This window comes from Euprymna scolopes, chromosome 15 (assembly GCF_053919585.1).
Source record: "Euprymna scolopes isolate OS-2025 chromosome 15, ASM5391958v1, whole genome shotgun sequence".
Lineage (NCBI taxonomy): Eukaryota > Metazoa > Mollusca > Cephalopoda > Sepiida > Sepiolidae > Euprymna > Euprymna scolopes.
In genome coordinates, this window is record NC_136496.1 from 89,108,615 (window position 1) to 89,125,223 (window position 16,609).

A 16,609-nucleotide genomic window follows, 5' to 3' on the forward strand; every position below is an offset into this window, starting at 1 on the left:
AGGATTACTTGTAAATTCATTAAATGTCTTTAAAACTCTGAAAAAGACACGATTTTTTCTATAACTCGATTGAAACATTTAAATACATGCCAGAGAACGACAAAATATTCGAGGCCTTATGCTCTTTGAAGATATTTTCAATATAAACTGTGAACAATAGACCAGTGAAAAAAGGCACGCTTACTATTAATAAAACTGGGAACTACCGAACATAGTAGGTTTGTAGATTTCATATTACAAAGAAAAAACACAAATTTGGAATTTTCAGAGACTATTAAACTCTTATCGGAACTATTCGGGCCTGACACAAACTTGTTCCACAAATGTTGGAAATGCCTAGACATAGACCAAGACAACCAGCAAGATATACTAATGTTTGCAGCAGCTGTGTAATGATTTCAAACTAGCCGAGATCTCGATGAGTTCAAGTGCTTAATATTTGTACAAAGTCTAGTATCAACAGAAGTCTCTGACGTCATACGACGGGTATTGACCAAGCTTGAAAACGAACAATGATTGACTCTCCCAAAATTTGAAGAGTATTGTCAAAGAGTAATTTCGGTCAAGTGCAATTAAAAAAAACGATCGATTATTCAGTGTGGCTCAAATTAAAAAAAAATCAGAAGCAAGTCAACTGCTTATTACTCTGCAAAAGTAAAAAGGGAAATCTCATGCTCTAAATCCTGCAATAAACAAAACGCGAATAGGTTACAGAAACCGCCTGAATCATGTTACTATTTGTGGTAAATGACATTGAACGAAATTCTGTCCAGTCAAGAAGACAACACATTGCAAAAATTGTAATAAAAATGGTAATAACTTCACCTAGTGCTGGTGTAACGAAGCCGGGCGACACCGGATAACCTTGCTTCCTAGGTTGAGGGTGAGTGGGATGGAGCTGGGCGAGAGGTCTCAGTACCATCTCGTGAGAAACCAACGAATTGTCATCGGTTGACAAGTAAACTATCTGGAGTTCAAAAGGGCCAGATTAAAGATAAGCCAGATGTCGGGTTGGTGAGGAAAACGCAAGGAGGTCTGGGAAGGGTCGACGAGTAAAGTCGACGATCCGAGTGTAAATGATAACATGATTCACTTAAACCAACAAGTTGGAGGTGATAATAGAGAAAGACCAAACCCGAAAACAATTTAATTAGTCATTCTAATTTTAAGGGAACAAATTGGTTAATTGCCTAGAGAGATAACTAATTCTCGGAATTGAATCGAGAGGGGGTCGGTTGGGAAGGAGAGAGAGAGAGAGAGAGAGAGAGAGAGAGAGAGAGAGAGAGAGAAAGAATTATGATTACCCGTCGAATAGAGAGATTGGGTCGACTACAGAAGGAAGGGGAGGATGACGTTTAATAAAACTACTGCGGAGATAGACAAAAGAGGAGAATCGGACAGTCTGTCGAACAGAGGAATCGGGAAGCCACGCGTGCCGCCAGCCTCTTCTAATTGAGACGAAGAGAACTAACAAGACCGCCACTTAGAGTTTTTGTTTAAATACACTGTGGGGGTTGCATTCCAAGCCTGACGAACGTATAAGGGACGAGCCGAGCCTTAATGTATACCGAATCACTAAAGGAACAGCCTAAACTATCCTCATCGTTGTTGATTGTTTCCATTTATACTTGTGAAGACTGCCCTTCGATTTCAGCATAACCAAACTTGCCTTTCCAGCCGTCGCAGACAGAGAGAGACGGCCACCGACGAGAAGACGATCACGACAGAAATTACCAAGAATTCCCGATTGGGCGTTACAACACTAGACGGCCAGATACCAACGTCCAATTCGGAGATACTCAGTAGAGAGAGGGAGAGAGACGGATGCTTGTGCGGGGTCCGAGGCTCGAAGGAGCGAAAATATAGCCAACCGTCCTTAGGGTTAGTGCGCGTCGTTTTTTCCCGTGAGCGCGCGACCCCTGCGAGGGAGAAATGGTTATATTAATGGTGCCGCGAAGCCAGAATGCCACACTGGTTGTCACGAAAAACAGCATCCAGATCTATCCAATAAATGATCACCGAGACGGAGGGAAGATCAGAAGAGATCAAAGAAAAAGAAAAGTAAACTAAACAGAACTTTTAGGGCTTAGCTAAGACCGTGCGGTCAAAAGCCAGCCCGTCAATTGCAGAAGTGCAGAAAAAGAGAAACAGAAGGACGAGAACAGCAAAAAGAGGTAGGAAAAAGATTGTCTTTTGGTTCCTTGTTGCTTTGCTCGTTTTTTTTTTACAGGTGCTTGTTGTCGGTGTTTTTTTTTTCTTTTTTTTAATTGGTTGTGGTTCTAAGTGGGGATATTACTTGCGATAGGTTGTGGGGAAGAAGAAGGGAATTGGAGACCTTAAGAAGAGTGAACGAAGAGAAGCATTACTATAATGACCACCTCAGACGAAGGAGAAATAAATGAGCTAGAGGGCGTTAGTACCATAGGCGAAGGGCCCCTCGGGGGAGCAAAGAAGATGGATAAGCCCATAGGGGGATAAGGATTCCGTCCTATCCGGGTGAACCCGCCGGACTGCAGGAGTGGCTAACGATAATAGAAAAGAAGAGGGTGATATACGGACTAGAGGATTACGAGATGGTCCTGCTGGCTTTGGACAATGCTGCGGGACCGGTCTCAAAATTCATTGGGACAATATACGCCGACAATCAAACCGTCACTTGGTCCGAGTTGCGCGGGGCACTGGTGAAACAATATGCCAGTGAGCGAATGGCAATTCAGGCGGTGCGAAAGTTAACACGACTGAAAATGTCGGACAAGGACGGCATCGACGAACTGGCAGAACGAATAGAGAGGCTGGCGGTGTTGGCGTTCCCGGATGAGAGGACGAGAGGCAGTGATGCCATACAGACGATACTGATTGATGCGTTTGTGGATGGTCTGAGTGACAAGGAGACCAGGAGAGATATTGTCAGGGGCCAGCCACTGTCCCTAGCGGGAGCTAAGGAATTAGCGTGGGCGAGTGTAAGGCTTGGAGAGAGAATAGAGAGGGGCGAAAACACTAGGAAACTCCAGAAGAAAGGGAAGCCCGGGTGGAAAGAAGAGGAAGAAGACTGGGAGGCGGAGGCCGATCCAAACAGAGAAGAATGGCACCTCGCGCATGGGTGTTACAAACCCACTCCCGGCAGATACGGACTGATTTGTTGGACCTGCCAGAGTGAGGGGCATCGGGCGGCGGAGTGTCCCACGAGATGGGGGAGACCACCTGATCCGGTTGGACCGAACTGCGACAAATGTGGGCAGTTCGGACACGAGAGCAGGGGGTGCAGAATAGCTGGAGACAGGAGGTTGGGGGTCACTATACCCAATCATCGCGTACCACCCAGATATGAGAGAAGGAACCAGGGAAACGCCAGAGGGCCGCCCCGCCGAAGGTAACTGGCAGGGTGGCCCCAGTAAAGTTGAAATCAGTAGCGTGTTGGACGTGTGGGGAGAAAAACCACTTCTCCGCCAATTGCCGGCGGCGTCGATGTTGGCAATGTGGAGAGGAGGGCCACCTAAGGAAGGGGTGCCCCTCTGAGAGGCGGCGCCGGGGCGGCGTGCGCCCACCCAGGGAGACAACTGTTAGGGACCGTCGGGAGCACCACGGCGATCCGAGGACGGATGGGTCACAAGGGGGTTTGTTGCTGCCCGCCCCCATGTCCTCGGTAGCGGGATACAGAATAAGGACCCCACAAATAGAGAGTGGGAGAGCCCAGGTGTTCTCCCTGCTCACTGAAAAAAAAGGAACTCACATGCGGAGCGATTGTGGGAGGTGTGCGAGTGAAGGCACTGATAGATACTGGGGCATCGATCTCACTGTTGGGGAAAGAAACGTATCAAGGACTAGCGAGAAAGGGGCAGACTAGAACCGTCGGACATAGCGATCAGCCAGGCAGATGGGAGCGAACTGCGGGTGGACGGAGTGGCATGGTTGCCCTTACGAGTAGCAGGGGGAGAGGACGAGTTTCCCTTGTATGTAACGCACGGGCTGTGCAGCGAATTGATCTTGGGGGAGGATTGGCTCCGAGCCAAGGGAGCCAGACTCAGTTTCGACCCTGCTGTACTGACGATAGGTGAAACGGAAATTCCCTTGGGAAGCGAAGAACACGACGAGTTGCCCATTTTGGCGAGCGCCGACATGAGGATTTCGCCCAGGATGGCGATGTCTTGCGCCGGTAGGATTGAAACGGGGAAGGAAATAAAAAGGGGATTAGTCCAGATATCGCCCGTAGAGAAATACATGGATAATGAAGAGGGAGTGACGGTGAGCGAATCGGTTGTCCAAGCGTCGGGGACAATACCGGTGTTGATGCTCAACACATCGGGAAAGACGATCCGAATAGCTAAGGGAGAAGAGTAAGCATATTGCCGCCCAGTGAAGAGGACAGAAAAGGTACGGTTAGAGGAGATCCCCAGGAAGGAAGGGAGGCCGAGACCTGAACGATTGGGAGATGAGGACATTGTGGTTCTCGGACCATACAGAATAAGAACCAAACAACTGTTAGAGGATAACCGAGACGTGATAGCCTTGACTGATAGAGAGTTGGGACAGACCAAGACGGTGGAGATGGAAATTGACACAGGGGACCACCCGCCCATAAGAATGAGACCGTATAGAACCCCGATACACAAGAGAAAATTGGCCGAGGAGGCAGTGGCGGATATGTTGGAGGCAGGGATAATAGAAAGGTCCAGCTCCCCGTGGAGTTTCCCCATAGTTATTGTTGAGAAGAAGGACGGAGGTCACCGGTTTTGCGTTGACTTGCGAAGACTGAACGCCGTCACTAAACCATTGGCGGTACCCTTGCCGCTTATAGACGACATACTAGCCTTACTGGGGAGGTCCACCTGTTTTTCGACCCTGGATCTGAGGTCTGGATATTGGCAGGTGGCACTAGAGCAGAAGGATCAAGAGAAGACGGCCTTTGCCTGTCATGCGGGGCTGTTTCAGTTTAGAGTGATGCCCTTTGGGTTGTCGAATGCGCCAGGGGTATTCACCCAGTTGATGTCAATAGTATTGCGAGGCCTAGAAGATTTCGCCATAGCCTACCTGGACGACATACTGGTATTTTCGAAAAATGAGGAGGAGCACTTCGAACACCTGCAGAGGGTGTTCGATAGACTAAGGGAACACGGGTTGAAGCTGAAGCTACCCAAGTGTCAGTTCTTGAAGGATAAGACGAAGTACTTGGGGTTTATAATAGACAGGGACGGGATTCGCCCGGACATGGACAAGGTCGAGGTCATTCGAGCCATGCCGGAACCCAAAACGGTGAGGCAGGTCCGCGGATTCATAGGTGCAATAGGTTATTACCGACGATTCGTGCCCGCATTCAGCCGATTAGCGGGACCTTTGGTAGCACTAACAAAGAAATACGCCCGATTCAAGTGGATGGAAGACTGCCAAAAGGCCTTCGAGGCCCTTAAAGAACAACTGACCGCGGTGCTACTGCTGACCTACCTTGACCTGAGCAGGCCTATGGTGTTGTACACCGATGCCAGTGATAGGTGCGTGGGGGCGGTGTTGACCCAGCCTTGCCCCGAGAGGGACGGCCCAATACCAGGGATACTCGAGGAGGTGCCCGTGTATTTCCTGTCACATAGATTGTCAGAGACCCAGCAGAGATGGCCGGTGATAGAGAAAGAGGCATTTGCAATCATATATGCGGTGCAGAAACTAGACTACTATCTGAATGGAGCTGTCTTTACTATCAAGACGGACCATAAACCACTCAAACACTTGTTGGAGGCCGACTGGACGAACAAAAAAATACAACAGTGGGCCTTGAAGCTTAGCGGCTATCAGTGTAAGATAGAATACCTGGCCGGTAGGGACAACACTTGCGCGGATCTGCTGTCCCGGATACCGGAGAAGTTGGAGACCGAGTCGGTCAAGTTGGAACCGGGCGTGGGCGATAAGGCGTATCAGATAAACGTCATAAATTCTCATCGAAAGGGCCAGCGGCCTGAGTGGGGAAGTAGTGATGAGGAGGAACCAGAAACGATCAGGGATCCCCACTGGAGGAGCCTCATCGAGAAAGCTCAAGAGGATCAAGAAATAGCTAGTCTCCGAGCTAGCGTAGAGAAGGGTACAGCGACAGATTTGTAATACAAGAGGGGGTGCTGTGTTATCTCTCCCAGAGGGAGGGCCGAGTGAGCGCCAAGCTGGTCGTGCCGGAGGGGTTGAGAGGGGAAATATTGACCCAGTGCCACGAGGGAACTGGGCACATGGGGATCAAGAAGACATACGAATTGATAGGCCGGAATTATTACTGGCCGAGGCTGTACCAGGACGTGATAGCCCACCTGGAGAGCTGCCGCACCTGCCTACTCCAGAGTAGGAGTGGAAGATCGGCCCCTCTGATGGAAACAGACGTGCCGAGTTTTCCGTTTCAAAAGGTGAGCATGGATATCTCAGGGCCATATGGAGAAACCACCGCGGGTAATCTCTACATACTTAGCTTCGTGGACTGGTTGACGAACTGGCCGGAGGCATTCGCCATACCAGATAAACGGGCACAAACTGTGTCCCATATAATACTATCCGAGATATTTCCTCGATATGGAGCCCCAGAACAGCTGGTCACGGATAACGGACCAGAGAATGTGAACCAGATCATGGCCGAGACGTTGCGAGGTCTGAACGTCTAGCACGTAACTACCTCTGTGTATCGGCCCCAAAGTAACGCCAAGGTCGAGCGGTTCCACCGGACCCTGGCTGATGTGCTGGCCAAACTAGCTGAGGGCAACAGGGAGAATTGGGATTTATATCTTCCCCAAGCACTGGCGGCGGTAAGATTCACTATAAATGAAACCACGAAGGCCGCCCCTTATTACTTGCTGTTTGGAAGGGACGTGGTGTTGCCTATCGATAACTTGCTGAAACCACGCCGCAAATACCTGGGGGAAGACCACCATAAGTTGATTTTAGAAAAGCAGCACCAGATTTTTACCCAAGTTAGGAGGAGGGTCCAGAGGGCCCAGCAAAAAAGGAATGAACGAGTAAATAATGAAGGAAGGAAGTTGGCTTACAAGTGGGGGACCCGGTATACTACAGGTTGCCCCTAAGAGAAGGGAAGTTAGACCAGAGATGGGCCCCCTTTTACCGGATCATACAGCAGACGGGACCGGTATCCTTTGTCATCTGGGACCAGGTGGTGGGGAAAACGAAACGAGTGCATGTCAATGATCTAAAGCTGGCAGAAGTGGAAGGATGGGAAGAACCAGAGCCCATAAGAGCGAAGAGGAGGAAAATGAGACGAACCACTCTCGTGGACCCAGAGGGAGTGGAATCCGATAGTGAATCAGAGTGGGGAGGAGCGGGATGTCAGTTTTCCCCTCCAGCTGGTGACAGGCTTGTAAAGGAGGCGACGACATCCTCGAGGGAGGGAGCCAAGACGGCTCCCACGGACAGAGGAGGTCGGATCGGTGAGAATCAGGGATTAAGTCCGGGGGATGCACCAAGCAAGTGGGAAGAAGAGGATGAAGTCCCCCTTGCTCGGCTCCGGGAGAAGTGGGAAAGGGAGAAGGAAACATTGGGCGTCGAGAAGGAATTGCCCCTGAAGTTAAGGCTAAGAGGAGTAGACCACCCCGGGGGACCAGAATAGAAGGAAGAAGAATGGTAGTGAAGAGAAGGAAAGCTATAATTATTATTTTTTTTCTGTTGATTAGCCACCTTGGGGAAGCGGCGGTGCACCGCCGGGCCATCATGTGTTCGGAAGGGCCCCCGTGCATGTGAGGGGCCTGGAGGGCGTGGCGCTCGCGACTCTCGGATGTGCTGAGGAAGCGAGAATAGTCTGATGTTGAGAGTGATTTTAAAGCCTTTAAACTGTCGAGTAGGGACAAAAATGATTGGAACAGGTTGGAAAGAGTTTAACAGTAAGAGTGATTTTAAAGCATTTAAACTGTCGAGTAAGGACAGAATGATTGGAACGGGTTGGAAGGAATTTAACAGCCAGAGTGATTTTAAAGCCTTTAAACTGTCGAGTAATGACAGAAGGATTGAAACAGGTTGGAAGGAATTTGACAGTCAGAGTGGTTCTAAAGTCTTCTGAGTAATGACAGAGTGATTGGAACCTGTTGGAAAGAGTCTAACATAGAGAGCTCAGACCGGTTCTCTACTTGTATCATTTCAGGAATGTATGGACGAAAAGTAGTGGTACTATTGACGGCCTTAGCGGTAGCAAGTATGTGGGAGCAGAGCCGGAATACCGTGTTTAAAAAGACCAGTGAAGTAGTGATCACCAGATCAAGGTGGTTGGTCACGCTAGTGATAGACCTGCAGCCGTATAGAGTGGTGATCGAGCGGTTGAGTGAACAAGCGGCCAAATTGGCCAAGATCGAGAGCCAAATAATCCAAGAATATAGGGTCGTAGCGAGTACGTGCAGTTACTGGCTTCCCTGAGAAGGGAGACCATCGTAATGGAGGCTCAGTGGGAGGATATGCGGTTCTACCTAAAGGAGGTAGAGTTGCTCCGAACGAAACCGAAGAGATCGGTGCTGCCGATAGTGGGAAAGGCCCTCCACGTATTGTTTGGGACGGTATCTGAGAGTGATGTAAGGATCATTCGGAGGAGATTGGAACAGGTCGAGAAAGACCAGGGGGTGTTGGCACACGTAGCCGAAGAGAGCGTATCGATCCTAAATGTTACCAGGTTAGAACTGGCCAAGAACAGGGCCAGCATAGGGAGGCTGTTTTCCCAGATTCGAGGATTCAAGGAAGAGGTAGCGAATATAACCCAGCTGATATCCGCGGAATTACGAGAGTTGGATGGTTTTGTGCAGAGGTACCTGCAATTGTTGGCCATAACGAACAGGGTCCATCAGACAGGGCGACAGGTAATGATACAATTGGAACACGTGCGGGCGCAGCTGGATATGTTGTCCTTGGGACATTTGTCGCCGAGTATAGTGGCTCCAGGGAGGTTAAGAGAAGTGCTGTTGAAGATACAGTCGAAGTTGCCCCCCCCCCTACTTGAGACTGCCGGTAGACCCCACCGAGCGGTTATGGAGATACTATAATGCCCTGGGCTGCGTTACACTGTTGGAAGAGGATAGACTCGTTGTACTAGTGTCGATCCCCTTGTGGGACCACGACAGTACTTTCGAGATATACCAAGTCATGAACCTAGCCATGCCCTACCCCAGAGCGGACCAGAAGCTAGGGGCAGTGGCTAGATATAAGATGGAAACGGACTTTATCGCGTTAAACATGGCGAGAACAAGATTCATGTTGCTGACCGGTGAGGAAGCCGGCCGATGCAGGGCTGCCGCCCTTGGAACGTGTGGGTCAACCAGCCCCATTTATGTAGTGAGTCGATACCGGTTGTGCTGTTTAGAAAAAACGAACCGGGGATCAAAGAGAGTTGCGAGGTAGAAATCTTAACGAAGGTTACATTACCTTCCGCAGTGGGGGTGTCCGACGGGATTTGGGCGGTGGTAACCCAAGAGGGAATAGAGTTAACCCGAGTTTGTGACGGGAAGCCCCCGAGAACAGTGAGAGTCGCTGCGCTATTGTCTGTTATCGAGCTACCCATGGTTTGTGCCGCGCACAGGGCCTCGATTTCCTTGCCCCCGTACTATCAGGCGGAAGAGAGATTCGAAGATAGGGGGTCCCTTAAGAAGCTAATAGAAACCAACTCCAGCGGTTGGGTGGAGCTATGGGAACCAATAATAAGGGAATTCCCCAATATTACCTTACAGAAGATGCCCGAAGTGTTGGGACCGATCGAAAAAAATCAGTCTAGAGAAATTGAGGTTTAAATTAAGCCGAGTCGGTAGGGAAGAGTCAGGGGGGAGGCCAGAAGTGGTTGGAAAAATAGCTTGGCCGATCATGAGTATTCTAATGGTAGTGATAGTTTTAGCCGTTTTGGTAAGGTATCTATGGGGAGGATGGAGGAGATTACGTGATGGTAACCCGCCGACGACAACGCACCAGAGCGGAGCGGGGATACCAATGAGCGCCCTTTCTCGGGGCGTGGAAGAAGAGCCTGAGTTGCGGCTACCAGAGAATCAAGCCGAGGACCTGGTAAACCAGATCCGCAGTGAGACCCTCGAAAATCGTCCAGCGACCCAGGACGGAAAGGAAGTAAGAGAGACAGGGAAATCTATATCCCCAGGTGATTTTGTGACATAAACTGTACATGGCTTCTTATGTGAAGAGAGGGAGAGGGGACCACCGGAGGATTCCTTGTGTGTGTGTGTGTGTTTTTTTTCTCTTTTCTTTATTGGATTTTGGGTACCTCACTGAAAAAAAAAGAGGAGAAGATCCTTCCGTTACCGCACGCTAACTATTGAGTAATTCAAGGAAAAAATGATTTTTTTTTGTTTTGGTTGTTATATTTTTTTTTTTTTGCTTGCATGCTTCGGATTAAAGAACGATTTCGCGAGACAAAGAAGGGAAGGAATCTATGAATTGAACTTATCAATGTTGTCCTTATGACACTTAGGAAGAGGAAGGGAAAATGGACTCAACGACCCTACCTTATCAATTGCATGCTAACTGTTGAGTCGCTATGAACTCTTTGTTTTTTAATGGTTTTGAACAAAAATGCAGACGAAATGAGATGAAAAAGAAATTTGCAAAATTTTCGAGACGAACAATTTTATACATATCAGATGGACCGTTAATCCAAGAACATTTTTTTTTTCTCTTTCTATTTTATTTTGTTTGGTTCGTCCTATTTTATTAATTATCTTCTTTTGCATGCTGAAAGAGAAGAAAGAATTTTTCCCCCTCGTTGGGTTCTCAACTGTGAAAAAAAACGGGGGAATGGAATGCAACCCACACGCCTACCTACATACATAAGTACATATACGACCCACACTGGTTCGGAGCAGAAGCTAGAGGCAGGGGACGTGCGTGTAATTGATGACAATGACACGAAAAACGGGGGGTCGTATGTAACGAAGCCGGGCGCCACCGGATAACCTTGCTTCCTAGGTTGAGGGTGAGTGGGATGGAGCTGGGCGAGAGGTCTCAGTACCATCTCGTGAGAAACCAACGAATTGTCATCGGTTGACAAGTAAACTATCTGGAGTTCAAAAGGGCCAGATTAAAGATAAGCCAGATGTCGGGTTGGTGAGGAAAACGCAAGGAGGTCTGGGAAGGGTCGACGAGTAAAGTCGACAATCCGAGTGTAAATGATAACATGATTCACTTAAACCAACAAGTTGGAGGTGATAATAGAGAAAGACCAAACCCGAAAACAATTGAATTAGTCATTCTAATTTTAAGGGAACAAATTGGTTAATTGCCTAGAGAGATAACTAATTCTCGGAATTGAATCGAGAGGGGGTCGGTTGGGAAGGAGAGAGAGAGAGAGAGAGAGAGAGAGAGAGAGAGAGAGAGAGAGAGAAAGAATTATGATTACCCGTCGAATAGAGAGATTGGGTCGACTACAGAAGGAAGGGGAGGATGACGTTTAATAAAACTACTGCGGAGATAGACAAAAGAGGAGAGTCGGACAGTTTGTCGAACAGAGGAGTCGGTAAGCCACGCGTGCCGCCAGCCTCTTCTAATTGAGACGAAGAGAACTAACAAGACCGCCACTTAGAGTTTTTGTTTAAATACACTGTGGGGGTTGCATTCCAAGCCTGACGAATGTATAAGGGACGAGCCGAGCCTTAATGTATACCGAATCACTAAAGGAACAGCCTAAACTATCCTCATCGTTGTTGATTGTTTCCATTTATACTTGTGAAGACTGCCCTTCGATTTCAGCATAACCAAACTTGCCTTTCCAGCCGTCGCAGACAGAGAGAGACGGCCACCGACGAGAAGACGATCACGACAGAAATTACCAAGAATTCCCGATTGGGCGCTACAACACTAGACGGCCAGATACCAACGTCCAATTCGGAGAGACTCAGTAGAGAGAGGGAGAGAGACGGATGCTTGTGCGGGGTCCGAGGCTCGAAGGAGCGAAAATATAGCCAACCGTCCTTAGGGTTAGTGCACGTCGTTTTTTCCCGTGAGCGCGCGACCCCTGCGAGGGAGAAAGGGTTATACTGGCACACAAACAAGACGAAGAAACCCAAAGTAAAATTAGGCAAGCTCAATCAGGCAACACATTCGATATGAATTCAAGAATGTATTTGACTGTTGATATTTTCAATAACTCCATAAAATTCCAGCTTGACTCGGGTTCTAAACGGAGGTACCAAAATGATGAAAGCCTTCGGATAACCTGTTTAGAACAGATTGGATAGAAAAATTCAATATATGAGATTGCCCGATGAGTACATTTTGTCGCAAAATTAAAAGTACAGTGTCTAATTCGATAAACCTAAAAAAGGAACTCAAACAAGTTTTTCCTATTTTTTTTTCTGGCGGCTTTGAGAAATGTTCAAAATTAAAAGCTAACCTCAGGTGAAGGACAGTGCACAACCTGTATTCAAGAAAAAATGGAATACCATTTTCGGTGCACTATAACAGATCAACAAAGAATTATATAGATGTGAACAAGCAGGTATTCTGTCAAAACAAATTTTAGCGAATGAGCAGCATCTACGGTCAAAGTAAAAAAAGTCCAATGAAATACAAATATGCGTAGATTTTTCTACGGGGTTAAACGATGCCTTGCAGGATTACCATTATACTATCCTAAACCCTGTAGAAATTTTTAACAAACTAAATGGTGGAAAATCTTCTCCAAAATTGACCTCTCAGGCGCATGGCTTCAAATAGAGGTGGATAAAGAAAGTTCCAAATTACTCTGCACAAACATTCATAAAGGTTTGTACAAATATAAAAGATTGGCTTTTGGGGGTCAAGGTTGGGCCTGCAATTTTTCAGCAGAATACCATGCTGGGCGAGCTTGACTACGCAACAGCTTATTTGAATGACCGGTAAAACTACGACAGAGCACCGGAACTATATAATAAACGTATTAGATAAGTTACAAAGATACGTGTTTAAGGTTAAGGAGGCGAAGTTTGGCGTGTTCTTACCAGAGATCAAATACTTAAGTCACATCATAAATAGAGATGGTCATTGGCTGAATCCAGAAACATGCCGGCCCCAGTCAACGTTCAAGCCTTACAAAGCTTCCTCGGCCTAGCTAACTTTTACCAAGGGTTCATTAAGAACATGCAGAATTTGATAGGGCCTTTCAATGAACTCTTAAAAAAAAGGATACAAGCTCATATGGAATCGGTGCTTGCATTCTCCATAAACTGCCGGATTGTTTGCGAAAAGGTGTAACACTATTCTAGATCCCTACTATCAGCCGAGAAACAATATCTTTAAATGGAGAAAGTGGCTCTAGGAATAATATTTGCTGTCACAAAGTTCCACATGAATAACGGTTCATACTACAAAATTGCTTCGTTGAGGAATGATTCTCTTAAACTACAACTTCAAGATTAAGTTCCTTACATTTAAAAATATTTGCCATGTGGACAGCTTATTGCTGTCGACCCATTCCCCCAAATACGGAAGTCTTCAAAACTTCATCATTACTACACTACGGACGAATTGCGAAATTAAAAACATGATCATGAATATAGTGAAAGAGTTCCTCGCAACTTTGTCCGACATTTAAAGAGAGTCTCGAGAGGAGGAATCCATACAGTCCATCAAAAACTAAATTCGCAAGAAAGACCCTAATGTGCCTGAAGTTTCCTTTTTCTGTGATGATTTCCTACTGTATAATGACCGTATAGTGATCCCAAACAGCCTACAAATAAAAATCCTCAGGGATATTCACACGGGAAAACGGTGAAAAAACCGCACGAAAGCCTCATGCGCTGCTATGCATATTGGCCAGACATTCGCTTGCAGCGAAATCTTCAACTACAACGTACAAACCATGGCCAAACACAGACCCCCCATGACAGAGAATTCACGTGGATTGTGCAGGGCCCTTAGATAACATATACTACCTCATTGCCTGAGGTCCTACAATGTACAAGAACAACCACCAACTGCACGATTGGATTTTTACACGAGCTATTCGCGCGATTTGGCGTGGTAGATTGTGTGGTGACAGATAACGGTACTCAATTTACATCAATGATTTTAGAGTCATCTTCTCAGTATAATCTGAGATCGAATGGTTCGAATGGCGAGTCCAAGAGGTTCCTGGACACTTCAAAGGGCTCTTTAAAAAGGCACTATGTACACCGATAGTGTAAACTGTTTTTGACTACTATTTGGGGGTATGAGACCAGTGGATTCGCCAATCAATTTTATTACCACCGGCCGTGCTAAACAACTAATGAAAACCTTCCAAAGTTAGTATAAAAATTGTCGAATTTTGGATTCAATCAGTTCGCCGCTAAATACGTCACGGACCGCATTTGATTCTTGGTCGCCATCTTGGTTACTGCCAATTACAGTCAGGATCTGATCTGGACTACGCCGCCATCTTTGTTAAACATAATGTCACAACACTTAACAGGTTATGCGCCCAGCCATCGTCTTTTCTCTGACTGATCGGAATCTAAATTCGAATTGTGGCAGGTAAAATTTCTGGGATATCAAAGGATTCGAAAACTACACAAAATGATACAATCTCCAACAGAGAATCCTAACGACCCCGAATTTCTCGAAAAGAATGCGACTGTTTCTGCAGAACTGATTCAATGCTTAGACGATAGAAGTCTGTCGCTGATTATAAGAGATGCATTGGATGACGGACAGAAAGCATTGAACATATTAAGAGAACATTATTTATCAAAAGGGAAGCCGAAAATTATATCACTATATACAGAACTAACGTCTCTGAAACGTAATGAGGATGAAACTATTACCGACTACGTTATAAGGGTAGAAACAACCGCCAATGCCTTAAAACTCAGGTAAAATAATAAGCGATAGCTTGTTGATATCAATGACCCTCAAGGGACTTCCAGCCGATTTTAAACCATTTACAACTGTTATAACGCAAAAAGACAAACCCATAAATTTCAGTGAATTTAAAGTGGCATTGCGTAGTTACGAAGAGACGAATCGGATGATCGTGGACAATAATAACTCCAGCAATATTATGAAGTTCAAAAATGCTTCTCGAAAACAGACACCACCAAATTACGCACCTTACCCCAACGTGTTCCCCAAAAGTAATTTTCCGAAGAAAAAGAATAAAATTATCTGCTATAATTGTGGACGACCCAACCGCAAAAGTTTCCAATATCGATATAAACTCTCTAAAATGGACTCCGTAAAAAAATTTGAGAACTTTGAGGAAGAACATACGTTTCTATTCACATGTAACTTTGACAATACCACAAACGGTAAAAAAATCTCCTTGTATACTGTGGTGCTCACCAAGGAATCTGATTTTATTAATTTTGATTCAAACTTTAATCCACAAAGTAATTTTGTCGAACTTGCCGACGGTAGTCAAATAAATGATATAATCTTGAAAAGAGGCGATGCTAAAATATCCCTAAAAAATAATAAAGGCGAAATCTGTAACTGTATTCTAAAAAAAATGCTCTGTTCATACCTACATTTAAGCAAGACATATTTTCCGTGCAGGCTGCAATTAAACAAGGCGCGAATATAAAGTTTGGCCAAAACAAGTCAAAATTGATATACCCCAATGGAACTGCATTTGATATTAAAGAAAATGGCCGACTATATTATTTAAAAAGTATGGTTTCCTCAAAAACTGCCTGTCACGACTTGGAAACATGGCATAAAATTCTAGGACACTGCAATATAGCTAATATTAAAAAAAATTACCAAATGTAGTCGAAGGCATGGAAATAATACCTTCAGACGATCTCCCAAATTGTAATGTGTGTGCACAGGGGGAAATGACAAAAGATATAAGCAGAACGCCAGACAAAAATGCCACGAAAATTCTCTCACTTGTGCATTGTGACTTAGCAGGTCCGATCAGCTCGATGGAGAGAAGTAATCTAAGGTACGTCTTGAACTTTATTGATGATTTTTCCGGTTTATTTATAGTTTATTTTCAAAACACAAATTCGACATGATGCTCGCCACTAAGAAATATTTAGCTGATATTGCCACGTACGGTTCAGTAAAATGTATTCGCTCAGACAATGGAACTGAATTTACTAGTAAAGACTTTGAACTTCTATTAATTAACCACCGTATTAAACACGAGAAATCTGCGCCGTATTCCCCTTCCAAAATGGCACCGCTGAAAGGGCATGGCGAACCCTTTTTGAGATGGCAAAATGCCTGCTTATCGAGTCGAAATTAGCGCATAGTTTATGGACGTACGCTTTAATGGCAGCAGCATATATCAGAAATAGATCGTTCAATAAAAGACTAGGCAAAACGCCGTATGAAACGTTTTGCGGTGCAAAACCTAAAATGAACAGAATGCATCTATTTGGTTCTGATTGTTTTGCATTTATAAAAAATACCAGTAAACTAAATACTAAAAGCGAAAAAGGTATTTTCGTAGGTTACGATAAAAACAGTCCAGCATATTTGATCTACTTTCTAACCTAAAATGCCATAAAAAAAGGTTAGATGTGTAAAATTCAATGATACATTAAATTTAAAAAATGGCGATCCAGTGGATGAAAAACGTGAAATATTACCTAGCATCTTAATCGATCACAATGAAAATATTAATAACGACGACAATTACAGTAGAACTTCTGACGAAAATATTAACCAGACACGTCGATACCCAATAAGGGAG